Here is a 16,382-nt window from a genome sequence, read left to right as displayed (position 1 = left end):
AGAACAAAACATTGTCTTCATTGCTGTTCTCCCATAAGGATTATCTCATGAATATCTTTAGATCCTCCACAAATCTCTGGCAAATATCAAAGATAAATCTTTTCTATGACTCTCTAATTTTTCACAGAAAGAGTAACATTAAGCAGAGAGATATGTATTCACGTTCAGTATTTGCCACTGTCAGGGAGGACACCATATTCAAAGTCTAGATCTAAGAAGGTTCACCTGCAGTAGTAGCACTCCCTGGATGTTTCTGTTTCCGGATTTACTTTGATGATTATATCAAACTCCAAAGTCATGACCTCCTCAATGAAATTCATGATCACTCAGAAGAGATCTGTCTACAATCTGAACAGGCCAGGCCAGGTGAGTGGAAACAACACATAGAGTTTAAACTACGATGTGTAATTATTTGACCAAATATTAAAGCTCATTTTTATGTTTCTATCTCCAGGAGCTTACATTTTTAAAACCCTTACCTTCTGCCTTAGAATCAATACTGTGTGAGCTGATTCATAAAGGAATTTTATTCCAAGAGGTGGGATAACAGAGGAAGAGAATCTCAGGCACAAAGGACTTCCAGAAGTGCTTACATGTGGGGATAAACAAACAGAACAATATGACTAGAAGTTCTAGTGATAGAAGAGAATAACATGTTACAAGCCTGGGGGAGTAGGAAAGGTCCATGTTGCCTCAACCCATTAAAAAAAATCCTTACTTTCTGTCAGAGATCCAATACCAAGTCTCAGTTCTAAGGCAGAATTTGTTTTGTTTCACGATGCATATTGTTTATGAAGGTTTTGTTTTTCTTGTTTTCCTTTTTCAAAGGGGAAGGTGAAAGAAAAAAAATTCATTTTGTTCATTAAAAAATTATTTTAAAATTAATCTTAGCACTTCACTGTCTCCCTTTTGTTGAAGGTAAACAAAGAGCCAGGGCAGAGGTTCACAATGAACAGTAGTAAGTTGCAGTTTATTGATAAATCCATGGATAATGTAAAAGAGAGAATCTGCAAGGCAAGCCAAGCATGAAACACAAAGCAAAGGACATCATTTGTCAATCAAAAGGTAACATTTCATTTGGAATGTTACTGGAAAAAACAGTTGGAAGCTAACCCCACAGCTGAACTGAACTGGTCGCTTTCTTGGCTTCTGAGAGAGAAGGGAAGAGGAAGTTTTTGTGTGGCTGAGGGTAGTGGCTGAAACTGAAGAGCTAATTGTGTCTCTGGACTTGAATTAATCAAGCTGAGATTATCTGGCTGATTAAAAGAAGAAAGAAGAAAAATACTTGTCCTCCAAACTCTCTAACTGTCCCTGTGTATCAGTTCTCTAACCCTCATAGTTCAACTCTGAGTTACTTATAAGGTGACTGACTAAGACGGGGGGGAGAGGAAGGGAGGTAGGAGGGAGAGGGTGAAAAAACGAGTGGCATTTTGAGGGAGGAGGGTAGGCAAAATCTTAATCCATAAGCCATCCAGTAGTGATCCATAGGTACCCTATGGTAGTATCTTTCTATCTCCAAGATTGTCCTTTTATTACAACTGGCGCCTAGAAGACTGACTGGACCCCTCTTTGCTTCTGTCCTAAATTGGGAGAGACTTTCTTTTGGAGCCAGGCTGAGAGGCTTCTGACTGGACCCCTCTTAATTTCTGACCTGAGGCTGACTCTCTCTTGGCTTCTGAGAGGGGAAGGAAGAAGAAGTTTTTGTGTGACTGAGGGTGGTGGCTGAAACTGAAGAGCTAATTGTGTCTCTGGACTTGAATTAATCAAGCTGAGATTATCTGGCTGATTAAAAGAAGAAAGAAGAAAAATATTTGTCCTCCAAACTCTCTAACTGTCCCTGTGTAACAGTTGTGACAGAACTGACATTTTCCCAATACTCTCCTAACTCTTTGTATAGATTAGGGATTACCCCATCCCTCTTACCTTATCCTCCATCCTTGTCCTATCTTCCCCAATAAACCTCCTTACTTGAGAAAGAGAGAAAAAGTATCTTCTCTAAACATCACAGTTCACCTTTGAATTACTTAGAAGGTGACTGACTAAGAGTGGGTAGGGGAAGGAAGTTAGAAGGGAGAAGGGTGGAAAAATGGGTGGCATTTGAGGGTAGGCAATATCTTGATTCAATTAGCCATCTCTAGTATTGATTAATAAAAACCCCAGTATCCATTTATTACAATAAGAAGAGAATAGATTATCATGAAGGAAATGCATGATCCCCAAAAAAAGATGAGCCTGTCATGTGCTGAGTAAGGAATGATCAATAGACAACCCCAGTGCTCCAATTGTTCCCAATGTCAAAAGACCTTCAAGAAGGTATCTGGCATGTTAGGTCAATTCTAAATGGAAGAAATGTGGAAGACTATAGACAAGACTTACAGAAGTATAAGTAGATTGAGGGAGATCATAATCTGTACTAATAAAAGAAATATATATATATATATATATATTAATGAGCTCATAAACCCCCTTGAACCATCAAAACAGCAAGTAATGATCCATACTACTTCTGCATGGGCCATACTACATGCTATGACAAAGACAGGATAATTATAGCAGTTTCGTGACATAGTGCATAGAGTGCCAGACCTAGAATTAGGAAGACTCATTCTGAGTTCAAATCCAGCCTCAGTTATCTCCTAGCCTTGTGACCCTGGCAAGTCACTTAACCCTGTTTGCCTCAGTTTCCTCATGTGTAAAATGAACTGGAGAAGAAAATGACAAACTGCTCCAATATCTTTGCCAAAAAAACTTCAAGTTGAAATCATAAAGAGTCTGAGATGGCTGAAACAACTGAACAATAATCAAAAACAAAAAAGCAAAAAACAGGATGATTGGGCAAAACCTCAATTCTCCAGCTGTAAGAATGATATTAGAAAATAACAGTCACTGGGACTAAGGGAAGAATTATCCTCTCCAGTTGCAAAAATTAGTCAAAGGTGCTTTCCCTAAAAGGAGAATTACATGTGCAAATTCATTCCCACATTTCAATGTAGGGATAATAAGTTGTGAGGAAGGGAGTTATCTTCTCCATGTCTAGAAGGGGTCTATGGTTAGCACCTTCCTTCTCTTCCACCAATTGTTTATGACCTTCAGCAAGGTCACTTCCAATTCTCAACCTATGATTCTATAATTTTGTGACTTCTCTGGACCAATTTTGTCAGCAGGATTAATTAAATAAAGCTTTGTCACTTGAGTTCTGAATTTTTTAAGTATTTTATAATTCCATTTCCATGTAATTTCCTTTGTGATCTATGCATATTATTTTGTGTACTTAAAAATAGTCTTCTGAGCAGGAGTCCATTAGCTTCCTCAGACTTCCAAAGGATCCATCACACACACACACACACACACACACACACACACACACACACACACACACACACACACACACAAAAAGGTTACATAAGAGAGAGAAATCTGGAAACTTTGGGAATAAGCCTAGAAGAGCTGTAAGAATCCTGCAAGCAGAAAAGGGGGGATGGGCAGAAAGGAACTTGGAACCTTGGGGTGAGGGGAAAAAAAACTGATCTAGGCAGTTGAAACTGACTCCTGGCTGAGAGTTCCTGAGCAGAGGGGGTTTGACTCTGACTGAATCTCAAAGTCAGTGATCTTTCTCTCCCTGAATTCCTGATCCCAGATCCTCCCAAACCCCAGCCAGTGGACAAGGACTTTGAGAGACAAGCAGTTCACAAAGAAGATCTCTACAATTCCCTTTGAACCTTGAACTTGGGGGCACTTGCTGTGCCAGCCAAGAAACCAGGGTTTCTCTACTCTGAGCCCCTCAGGGGTTCAGGTTATCAACCCTGAGCTGTTTAACTTTGGGGGTAAAGGTATTAATTATATAGGAACCCCCTCTCCCTCTTTCCCTCCTGAATCTCAATCCTTACCCTTCATCAGTCCCTTCCCTTTCCTGCTTCCCTTGAATAAACTCAGTTATTTGGATGCAGAATTGACTCCAGCTTTATTAGAAGACAGCCTGAATTGAGGGGGGGAGAGAAGTGGTCTCTTTCTCTCTCCAAAAGAAAGAAGCTTAATACCTGAAACCTCTTTCAACAAAGATCCCAGAGAGCCTGGCAGCAGGAGTTGAAGGCAGCCATAGTGAGGGGGTCTAGTCAGAGAGGGCTGAGGGGGGAAGACAAAATCCATCCTCCTTCTCTCCTCTGGCTAAACAACAACACCTCCTCTCACTCTGTCCTTCCTTAGAAGAAAGAAGACTCCATTCCCTTTTCACCCTTTCTTCCTTTATTATAAATCCCCAAACCCCTTTTCCCCATTTTATTACAGTTAACAATTCCTGATCCGGGTGGCATCCAAGGTTAATTTCCACCTCTAAGAACCAATATTCCTAGAGATGTATGCAAATGTGTGAGTGAATGCATGTTCAAATATATTTGCTCCTCCTTTCCTCCCCTTCTTAGCTCTTACCTAAAGTCCTGATCCTTCCTACCAGTCACTTTCTTCTTTCTGCCTTTCCCTTACCATTAGAGATGCCTTTCGGAGGGTTCTTCTTTTCTCCTTGCTTTCTTCCAAGGTGATTTCAGGCCAACACACCTTCCCTGCTGCCAATCAACTCTTGGCAAGGTACTAGGCGTCATAGAGTCCTCATCCAAAATGTCACCCCAGCTCAGTCAATCAATAGCGGTGAAAGGGAAGGAAATGAAATCTGTCAACTACTGAACAAGCTTAACTTCTTCTGTGTCCCTGCTCAGTCAGGACTTGGGTATCCCAGACGTGATCACTCTTCAAAATCTTCCACCATGACCCCAAACACGTCCACTATTTTATAACATGTGTTCTGCCAGCACATGGCCTGCTACAGTATTATATTCCATGCTAACCTTCCTCCCTTCCCACCCCCTAAAATAACAAAGAAGTATTAAGCTAAATTTTATTTCTCTAAGAAGTATCTAAAATGGTGGTTAACAATGATAAATTACATTTATTTGGTGCTTTCAGGTTAATGGAGTGTTTAAATCACAACAGCCCTATGAAACTGATGGCATATATGTTAATATCCACATTTTATGGATGAGAAAACTGAGTTTCTAAGAGGTGAAGACATGCTAGCGGTCACATAGCTAGTAAATGACAGAGTTGATATGTCTCTACTGTCGTGTCACAGATGACTCATGATATTATTTAATCCCATAAATGTTAATTCTGTCCTGAATGTTAGACATTGAGACATATAAAAACAAAAATTATATCACTGGTTCATTTTACTGAAAGCAATGCCATTTATCTTACTAATCTTGATAAGCTTATTGGGAAATAGGGGAAAGACCAAGTCACTAGTGAGCAATGATGAATTGATGTCACCTTGGAAGGAAGTTTATAGTCTCAGGGATCTGTTCTTGGCCCTTTGCTACTCCATATGTTAATCAATTGCCAAGATAAATTTATAAATTATATAATTGTCAAATCTGCTAATAATATGAAGCTAGGAGAGACAACTGAGTTGCTGGCTAATAAGCAGAGATCTAGTAAGGGTTCCAGAGGACAAATCAAATAATATGAAATATAATGGCCTTTCACATGATTTTTCAAAATTCACCAGTATAATATAGGGTAAGCCAGACTAGACAAGAATTGTGAAGAAGATCTGGGGATCTTAGTAGACTGGAAGTTCAATAAAAGATAACACTTGTTGCTTCCTTGGTTACTCTGACATTGACCTCTCCTGGTTCCTCTTAAGCCTTTTAGATTTATACTTCTCAATCTCTTTTTCTGGATTATCACCAGGTAATATGGGGGGCTGGGGAGAGAGATAGATAAGAAATGAGGGGGAGAAGAAGAGAGAGGGGAAGAATCACTGAAATTTACTGAGCATCTGAGTGACATGCTCAGACTTGTACTTATCTGTTTCATTACTGTGCTATGAATGGAACTGGGGAAGCAAGGCTAGAGGCAGAGAAATAAACTTGTAGAATATTTCAAAGGTTTATAAGAAAGGTGATGAGATCCTGTGAGTATGTGAGATGTTGCAGAGACTTGACAAGTCTTGGTATGCAGAAGGGGAGGAAATATGGAAAAGAATGACTGATCTGTGTGACCAGAAGGATGGCAGGCACTGGAGAGAGAAACAGGGAAGTCAGGAATAGGAATGGTTGTGTTTCAAAGGAAAGATTATGCATTCTATTTTGGATACATTGAGTTTGAGATATCTATAAGACATTTAAGTGGAGAGTTCCTATAAGCAATTGTTGATGCAGAATTCAAGCTCTGGAGAAACTCTATTGATAGATATATTCAGGAGTTATCTACACAGAGATAATAATTAAATCCATGGGATCTGATGAGATCACCAAAATGATAGGTGGAAAAATAGAAGAGGATCCAGAATAGAACCCTGAAGGGACATCTGTATTTGGTGAAAAAGGTTGGCAATCCAGTACAAGAAGTTGAGAAGGAAAAACCAGATAGATTTAAGTGAAACCATGAGAGGACAAAGTCAGGACAATCAGAAAAGTACAAATTTCAAGTCTGTCCTTGCCAACCAAAACACAGGTCTGATCATGTTGCTCCTCTGCTCAACAAACTCCAGTGACTATTTATTGTTTCTAAAGCTGAGCACAATTTCTTCTGTTTGTCATATAAAATCATTTATAACCTGATTCCACACCTCTCTTTTACCCTCTCCATAGTCCATCCAAATTGGTCTCATTGCTGCCTCTCACAGGCAATACTCTAAATACTCTCCCCATGCCTTTACACCAACCATCCTCCATACCTAGAAAGCACTCTCTTCAATCCTCCTTCTCTTGGAATCTCTTTAAAAAGCATCTCAAGTACCACCTTTTACTCCTAGAAAACTGAGCCTTATTCATATTTATCTTCATATTCCCAGCACCTACAACTAGCACAGTACCTGACACATAATAAGTGTTTAGTAAATGTTTGTAGATTAAAAGAGCAGCAGACACACAATTTTCAAAGCTGCAAATTGGCCAAGTAGAATGAGAACTAGGAAAATATCATTGGATTGATCATTGGTAATCTTGAAGTTCAATCTAGCAGTTGCAGTGGGGTGCTGGTTAGAAAATTGACGGGAATAAGAGGAATTATAGACAATTGCTGATAGCCCTTCCTAAGAGTTTGGCCATGAAAATATGAATACAGGAAAATGTCAAGAGCTGTGCAAAATGAAACTGCATTTTGCTTACTCAGATCAGAAGGGTATCAGTACCTTCAAATGTCTAGAGTCATCATTAACCTCAATCATGTGTCAGGTAGCTTTGGAAAACACGCACATTTCTAAATTCAATATCACTCCTTTCTTTAAATAGCTGACTCACAGTGAGGAAAATTGGATCATTTTTAAGTTAAGATTTCAGCCTTAAAAGGGCATCTAAAAACTGGACAGGTGCAGCATCAATGTGTTTATTCCCCTAAACTCTGCAAGCTCAGATCTCCTCATTTAACGTCCATCTGCAATGTTTCACTCTGAGATTGAAGTCTGCTTTGAATTTCTTACAGGCTATAATATCTTGACTTTTCTAATATATGATTGAAGTGGTAGAGTCAATATAGTCAAGTAAGAACCTGACTATATACTTTACCAATTATCTCTCCAAATAAAACTCACATTCAGGACAGATATGTTTCCACAGATCTTAGATAAAATTTCTGGATTTTGCCCCTCTAAAAAAAGTCTGCCTTGAGGCCCTGTTTTCCTGATAAGTGACTTCCTGTATGCCTGGCCACAGTTCCTTTGCCTGGACCACAGCTCCCAACAGGGTGCTGGCCATGCTCTATTTCATTCATGGTTCAACATTCTGTAATTCTCACTAATCAGGTTACTCCTATGTGGGTTCCCTCCCCCTTTCCAGTCTTGCTTTTCATCAACCTTCATGGTGCCAACTCTCTTTAACATTTAAGCTCTGCAAAGGTAGAGATGATCTTGTAGCTCTAGCACCTAGCATATTAGTTTATATATAACAAGTAGATGGCCATTGGAGTCCCTTAAAACTCATATCATTCAAGATTTATTTTTAAGTAGAATCATTATCTCAAGCGTTGAGGGTCTTCAGACTCAAACATGAAATACAAGCCTTAATCTTCATGTATGAAATTTTCTCCCATTGTGCCTAGTGTTTTCTATGGGTCAAATTGATTAAGTCTATTTCTTCTCCTACATGACAACTCTTTGAATATTCAAAGGCATCTGTAAAGCTCTCTTTAAATCATCTCTTCCTCAGGTTAAAGAAGGTTTATTGTATAGAAGAAAGCAAGTTTGTTCTTGACCAGTTGGTCCCAAACCCCTGGTTGAGTTGATGTAATCCTAGAAAGTTAGGGGTAGAAAGTAGAAGCAATGCAATATTAATAAATAAAACAAAAGAACAAAGACTACATCCTGTTATAATTTTATGAAGTGTAAAGATGATTCCCTATTAGAATTACGGCAGCTGCCCCATTGGTTGGCAGAAGGTTGGCCATGTAGAAAGTAGACTTTCAAAAAACTAATACTATTAACTCACAGGGAAATAAATAGGATTGGAGAAGGAGAAAGAATTTCTTTCTCTGTCAACCACCATTAGGCAGAGAGTCTTTGGTGGAGTAGCTTACCCAGAAGAAGATGCTATATACTTCAGGTAGAAGAGATGTAGTAAACTAGAGCAGAAATAGCTTCAAAAAACCTGACCTCTGGTAAAAAAAGGAAGAAAGCTAAGTGTGGATTTAAAGGAAAATTAGATCTAGACATTGAGAATTTTGTTGCAAGAAGGAACAGATCCAGAGAGCCCCCAGTATAAAAATGCTGCTCTTGGGTAATAAAAGTATAAAAATGCTAAAAAATATATTTTGTTTGTTTTAATTCAAAGATATTTTATTATCTCAACTATATGTAATAATAATTTTCTACATATGTTTTACAAAATTATAAGATGCAAACTGTGTCTCCCTTCCTTCCAACCAGAGATGGTAAGCAATTTGATCTAGACCATACATGTATTATCATACAAAACACACTCATAAAAAAACAAAACCCAAAGATAAAACCTTAAATAATAATTGATGTGAAAGATCATTCAACATTTCTTTCTCTTTCAACATCTACATTTGCAAAATTCAATAGCTCTTTCTTGGGAGTTGGATAGCATTCCAAAAGAAAATACTTTGGAGCTATATTCAACAGAAAAATGGGTTGTCTTGACCATATATGTTTCCTATATGTGTGACACTATGAAATCCACTCTAGTTTTGTGTCTATGATTACCACTGATGCTATACAGTGGGGCAGTACACACCAGACTTTGAGGAGAAATGATTTGTACCTATTCTTTTTAGTAAATCTTTTTTTTTAGCAAGTTATGTTTACTGGCTGATTATCAAAGGTAAGTGCACCAGTAGGGGCATTCAAACTAAAGTTTTGTAGTACATTCATAATCAGTGCCCTAGAATCTAATAGTAATAGTCAACTTGGGGTCCCAACTTGCCACTGTGAGTATGATTTGAGCAAGTAGCCCAGAAGTATATGAAGTATGGGTGAGTCACAAGTTGGAATGCTGGAGATTAATGAGATAATATATATTTATCAGAAACACAACATCTAATTCAAGAATAGGCATCCTGCATGTCTGTGTACAGAAGCTCATAGCAGCTACCACCTGCCCATAGAAACAAAAAGCTTCCATCTCTTCCCATGTAGGTGATCTTGACTACACTGAATATTATAGCTATATTATGACAAGCAGTCAAATAAATATTTGTCTGTGGGAATTTAAGTAGAAAATTTTGGAATGTTAAGAAAGCTAAATGATGAATGCTTGTTGATTGATTGGATTTCTTAACGCAATTACCCTCATCACTCCCAATCTAGAATTTAATCCAAAGCTAGAAATATGAAATTTTTTATTGGAGTATGATTATGTACAAATTAAAAGAAAAAGAATGTCTGAGTATTTCTAAGTTAAAACTGTATATTCCTGCTTTTAATCATTTATTTGTTTCTTTAATAATAGTATTGTTGGGAAATAGAGATGTGAGTATGTCTACAGGGTTGTCAGGAAAAAAAAATTCACTCTTTCTAACCAGTCCCTTCCCTCAGGAGAAAGGTAGAAGCAAAAAGGTGACTAATGAGGAAACAAAGTCAATTAAGAGACAGATGGAACTGAGGGACTCTTGATATAAAGTCTGAGTAAAACTCTTTGTATGACTCACAAAAGAACTAAACTAGCCCTAAAGCAATGAGCTTTCCAAGAAAGAGTAATGACCCTACCCCAGGAGGAAATAAGTTACTTAGCAGCCTCAATTCAGCAGAGTACCAGGGCAGGAGAGTGCATCAGATGACAGTGTAAAGTAGTCCAAGAGATATCAGCAGTTCTGAAGAAAAGCAGCACACTAAAGCTTCACTGTCAACTTCTTTCAGGTAGGACACAACTCCAAGAGTAAAAGTCACCTGGGATGAACTTAATTACTTCCACAGCTAGTGGCATAAGAATCTGAGGGAGAATAATTCCCTGTTTTTGAGGTGGGAGAGATTTTCCCTTTTTATTTAGCTTGGAAAATATTGATCAGTCTTGCCTCATAAAATAGAGAGAATATTAAAGAAATCTTAGTGAGACATCCTGCTTAGTTAAGTCAGAGAAACTGATTGGCTTCGGGTTAAACAAATATTTTACTACAGCATCTTTCAAGGGCCATCATCTAAATTCCAAGAGGCCACAATCTGCAGTTGCTCAAAGGAGTGCCTACACTGACCTCATGGCTGACTGAAGCACTGATGTACTAAACTGGGTCTTAGACTGGATGCCTTCTAACAGTCCCTCCAACTCTGAGATTCCATAATTCTACATAATAAACATGAATGAAAATTATGCCCAGCATTCTCAAAGAACTAGTTAGTCAGAGTTGGAAGGGATCTATGCGACCATAAAGCAGGGATACTTAATCTGTTCTCTGTGACTTTATCTTTCTTTAGATCACTATTTCAACTTGAATGTTATATTTTATTTTGTCCATTTGAAAATGGTATTTTGAGAAATCCACTGTTTCATCAGACTGGCACATGGGTAAGTATCCTTGATTACTAGGCCAAACCACACCAGCAAAAAGATCTCATAAAATATCCCCAACTCTTTTGTCTCCCCCCCCCCATTCAGCTACCTTTTAGGTGTCATCTTCCTCCATTAAAATGTAAGCTCTCTGATGACAGGGGCTATCGTACTTTCTAATTCTATTTGTATTTTCAAAATTTATCACAATACCTGTCAAGTAGCAATTAATAAATGTTAATTGACTGACACACTGACAGGAGTCATCCAGTCTTCCTTTAAAGAAAGAAAACCCAATCACCACCCCCAGTGAAGCCCATTGTACTTTGAGACAGTGGGAAATTATTATGATGTTTTTCCTTAAATTGAACCTAAATTTTCATCTTTACAACTTGCATTTCATTCTCTAGGAGCCAACGGAACATGACCAGTCCCTGGTCCCAGTGACAGTCTTTCCTTTTCTTCTTTGTCCTGAGATTTTGGTTAAGGTCACCAAATAAAAATGCAATGGAGTGGGAAAATGTTAATGGAAATAGCAGAATGTCCTTTAAAGCCATGTGGGAAAGGCAAGAAAGGGTTTTGAGATAACATTGCTGGTTGGAAAGTATTACCGCTTAAAACTGGAAACCCAACCAAAGTAAAAATAAATGGAAAAAATAAAAACAGCACCTGTTCTATTTAAATAGCAGGGAACTATCCAAGGACAAATAGGTGTCAAGGGACTGGGACTTTGCAGAGCTGGGAGGCTGAGGGCTATGCAGGTGCTTCCACAAACAACATGGAGAGAAAATCTCAGCAGTTCTCACCACCCACTATGGGAGCAGCTGATGCTGGGAGCATTTGATTTTGTTGGAAATTCTACAGGAATATTTAGAAGAGTCAGGATATGCGTGTATGGTAGATCATAGGAGATCTAGGAACCTTACAGACCACTGAGTCCATAAACCTTATTTTATAGCTGAAGAAGGGCACAGAAAGCTCACTTGCTCTGGCTCACACAATTAGGAGTCCTAGTTCTAATCATAGCAGCAGTAGTAGTAGTAGTAGCAGCAGCAGCAGCAACAACAAAATTTATATATTAACATACGTGTCGAGCACTGTGCTAAAATACTTCATAATCATTATCTCATTTGATCTTCCCCATAACCCTAGGAGGTAAATGCTATTATACCCATTTTACAGATGAGGAAACTGAAAAAGTTTAAATGACTTTCCCAATGTTACACAGCTAGTAAATATCTGAAATTAAGACCTGAAAACAGGTCTTCGTGGATTCAAATCCAGTGCATGTCCATCAAAGGAAATTCCTTTTACTTATGTGTGGAGTACATAATAATTTAGAAGTAGAAAGAACATCTGCCCAATCAGAAGAGAAGTAGATACTGAGGCAGAATTAGAGAGGCTGCCATTTTTTAATAGTGTACATGAAATTTGTCTTGGATATTCTTTTATATCATAATTGTGATATGGAAATTTCTTATTTATCAGTGTTAATATTAGTCTAGATGGTGGTCCCTGAACACACACACACACACACACACACACACACACACACACACACACACACATGCACACATACTCACTCTCACACAGAGTATTTGTCAATATGGGGTAGGGCAATAATATGAATACTTTAAATATTTACAGTAACTGAAAAGTGCTTTACATTTAATATCTCATTTGACTCTCCTAGCCAGCCTATTAATTTGGCATTCAGTTCTCACTTCACATATAAGGGGCCTGAAGTTAAGAGAGTTTACATGACTTGTTCTCGTTAGAAGTATCCTAAATTGAGAGAAGGAATGAATATTAGACATCATCTAAGGCAGTTAGGGAGGCATTGTAAATTGAGCATTGGACCTAGGATCAGCAAGACCTGAGTTCAGTTCCTGCCTCAGACTCTTACTAACCATGGTAATCCCAGACAGGTGACAACCCCTCTCAGCATCAGTTTCTTCAGCTGCAAAATGGGAACAATAATAATAATTTTATGACATTATTATATCATACAAGTAGTACCATAATAATACCCACTTTATAGGACTGTTGTAAAGACCAATTTTTTTCTAAACCCTTACTTTACATCTTGGAATCAATACTGTGTATTGGCTCCAAGGCAGAAGAGCAGTAAGGGCTAGGCAATGGGGGTCAAGTGACTTGCCCAGGGTCACACAGCTGGGAAGTATCTGTGAGATTTAAAATGGTTGAGGTCTTAAACTGTAGTGATTAAAATAGTGGAAAATATAAATTGTGATAGATATAAGAGAGGGTGAGTAAATTTGACCACAGAAATGTTTCACTACAGTGTCTTGGGTTTTAAAAACAAATATAAGATGGTCACCAGGGAAATATTCCCAATTATTCAAATACCCAAGTCAATTGGGTTTTATAGAGATTTTAATTAACAATACAATGAGTAGTCAAAGAAAGAGAGAGAGTAAGAAAGGAATAAGTATGAAGGGCTTCAAGCCAATATGGCCTAGACCTGAGTCTTAAAAGAGAAATCAGTCAGTTTTTTAACACTCACCACAAGGTCTGACTAAACAAGGATACTAGTGACACCAGGCCAGCATCCTTCCTCAAAGAGTCTTCCAGCCAGAGATTGTTTCAAAGGGCCTCTCTCAAGAGCCTCCAGAGCTCCTACCGCAGAGGGACAGAGCCCCTCAGAGGAGCTCCTCAAGGAGCTCTCCTTCAGAATGAGAATCAGAAATCCAGATCTCTTTGCTCTTCTCTGAGCTCTTATTTTTAAGGGCAAAATCTCCTCTGTCACCTCCCCTAAGTCCTTACACCTACGAATCACTGTAGATGTTTCTAAAGGACCGCCCATTTTGAATTCACAGCTGAGTAGTTTTAATCTCCTTAGTAAGTCAGGGAAAAATGCTGCTGTGTCAACAAATTTCATTAAGAAAAAACCTCTGAATAAGTTATCACCCTTTTAGGTTTAAGTAGTTTACAAGTTGCCCCACCTTTATAGGTACTTAGTATCCCATTGTATCAATTCTAAAACAATCATGACTCAAAGAACTTCCTGTCCCTTCCATAAACATGGGTCAAAGTACTTTCGTTGTTTAGCAAACAGTTTTCTGTCCTAAAGCAGTCTTAAGTAGGGTGGAGCAGGGACACTCCCATAGCTAGGAGCCCCCACACTCAAGTAGAGTTCTCACCATCTGCTAGGGAACTTTTTTAAGTAGAAGATTCCCCAATGGGGGAAACCCCTAACAATCATAAGTCTGAGAAATTTTGAGGTTTACATATCTGAGGTCAAATTTGAACCCAGGGCCTGGCTCTCAATCCACTGAGCCACCCAGCTGCCCCCAAGACCAATTTTTTTTGATCCATTCAAGTTCTATGTTAGCTGATATTATTAACTCCAGCTTATTTTATAGATGAGGAAAAAGAGAGATGAATGGTTCTAGGCCACAGACTTACAGCTATGAGACTTTAGAGATCATCCAGTCTAAGCTCTTCATTTCACAGATGAAGAAACAGTTCTGTAGAGATGAGTGCCTTGCCCCTGGTCACACAAGAAAATGGCAAAAGTGGAATCTGAATCCCTTGACTCTTGAACTAATGCTCTTTCCATTCTAACCTAGATCTCACCTGACTCTGAATCCAATATGCTTTCCGCAAGGCTATATTGTCTCTGAAATGCAAATGCTAATGAAACTGTGCTATCAGATACTTTGGATGGCCATGGCACTGCCTATCCAAATTGCCCTTGTTGAGTTCGCCCCCAGTCCTTGTCCCTAGAGAAAAAATGCTGGTGTCAACAGCACAGAGCACTCTGATCGATTGAATTTAGAGCACTTCAAGTACATTCTGAATATGCCCATCCCGTGTCATGTTCAGACAACAAATTCTCCATTAGTCAATTTGGACTTTTCCCGCTTGTCCCCAAATTCTACTTTTACATCACTTGGATTCAAGAGGACAAGTAAAGCTGCTGTCAGAGATGCCTGATAATGATGGATGCCTAAAGTTACTCCTAGGTGTATGCTAGGTCCACTGGGAAGTGCCCCCAATTATTTCAAGTACTAGGGCATGGAGCCAAAGAATTATTTACTCACTTTTCCCTGCCAGCACTTTGTACTAGCAGAAGAGTAGGAAAAATGGAAAGCCCAGCCAGATACTTCTAAATTTTGAATGATAATGGATCCTTTCTAAAGTGGTTTATTTAGGAAGAGAACAAAGTTTGTGGAATTGTCTTTTTCAAACATCCAGGCAAGAACATGAATAAGAATTAAACCAAAAGAAGGTCCCTTTGGGTGCTGTGCAGAACTAAACTTTATTATCAAAGCATCACGTGTCTACTGATTGTATTTTGGAAATTTCCATCCTATTTTCTTTACAGATGTTTGCAACATACTTTGAGATCTAGAGAGAGGCTAAACAGATGACTATTTACTTGTAATTCATCTGGAGGTTGACTAAATAACGAGGGCCAAAGGTACATTTTCATCTAAGCAAAGCCATTTCACTGACTGAATTAAATTCTTGTTCACTAAAAAAACGTAAAACACGAGATCATATGTTCTAAAACCAACATCCAAAGAGTTCTGTGGGGGATTCCACGTGTTTCTGAAAGTCACTCACAAAAACAATAAACTCTTAATTAAATGCATTATCGATCCCATTCACCTACTTGAATTCCATCTGACTGATGCATTGACTGGTAATGGAATGGAGGAGGTCCTGGTGTTTGGATTCACTTTCTCCTCATTCAAAGCCAGTATAAATCTCCCTCATTGTCTACATGTTGATTGTCTAGTTCTGCTGAAGAGCTGCACTAAATTGCCTTCTTTTTCTGTTCACTTCATTTCTACAATAACATGTTAATTGCAGCACTGAGATCCACTCATGGACTATTGATTTCATAATCACCTTCTTCAGGGGCAGCTTCCCATCCTGTCAAAAGGAGCCCCAGAAAATGAAAGGTGCCTGCAAATACTACCCCTTCCCCTCTGCTGAGTATTGGAAATCTCAAAGCTGAAGCAGGCGCGGGTGGCAAACTTTAGAATGGAGATGGAATAAAAGAGGGGGAAATCCTCTGAAACTCACCCCTCATCTAGGAGCAGGTCCTTCGCCTCTCAAATCGCAGATGCCCAGGGGCTAGATTTGCCAAGAGGAATTAATGGTGATCATTACAATCCTGAAAACAGCAGCTGCACCTGGACAGCTCAGTATGAGTAACACAGTTAGTTAACTGTGGCAAGTAGAAGCCAAGCCATCCAGCAAACCTGAGTGATATTGGGTTTCACCTTGAAACAAAATCCTCATCATTTATTTTAGTCAAGGTATGCACAGAGCATGCTATTTGCCATTTATCTCATTTGCATATTAAGTCCTGACAAATCCGTGGTCCCTGTGAATGATGGGCTAAGGATTGAGAGC

This window comes from Monodelphis domestica, chromosome 5 (genome assembly GCF_027887165.1).
Source record: "Monodelphis domestica isolate mMonDom1 chromosome 5, mMonDom1.pri, whole genome shotgun sequence".
Lineage (NCBI taxonomy): Eukaryota > Metazoa > Chordata > Mammalia > Didelphimorphia > Didelphidae > Monodelphis > Monodelphis domestica.
The sequence above is the reverse complement of the archived record's forward strand: the minus strand, read 5'-3'. Positions refer to the sequence as shown.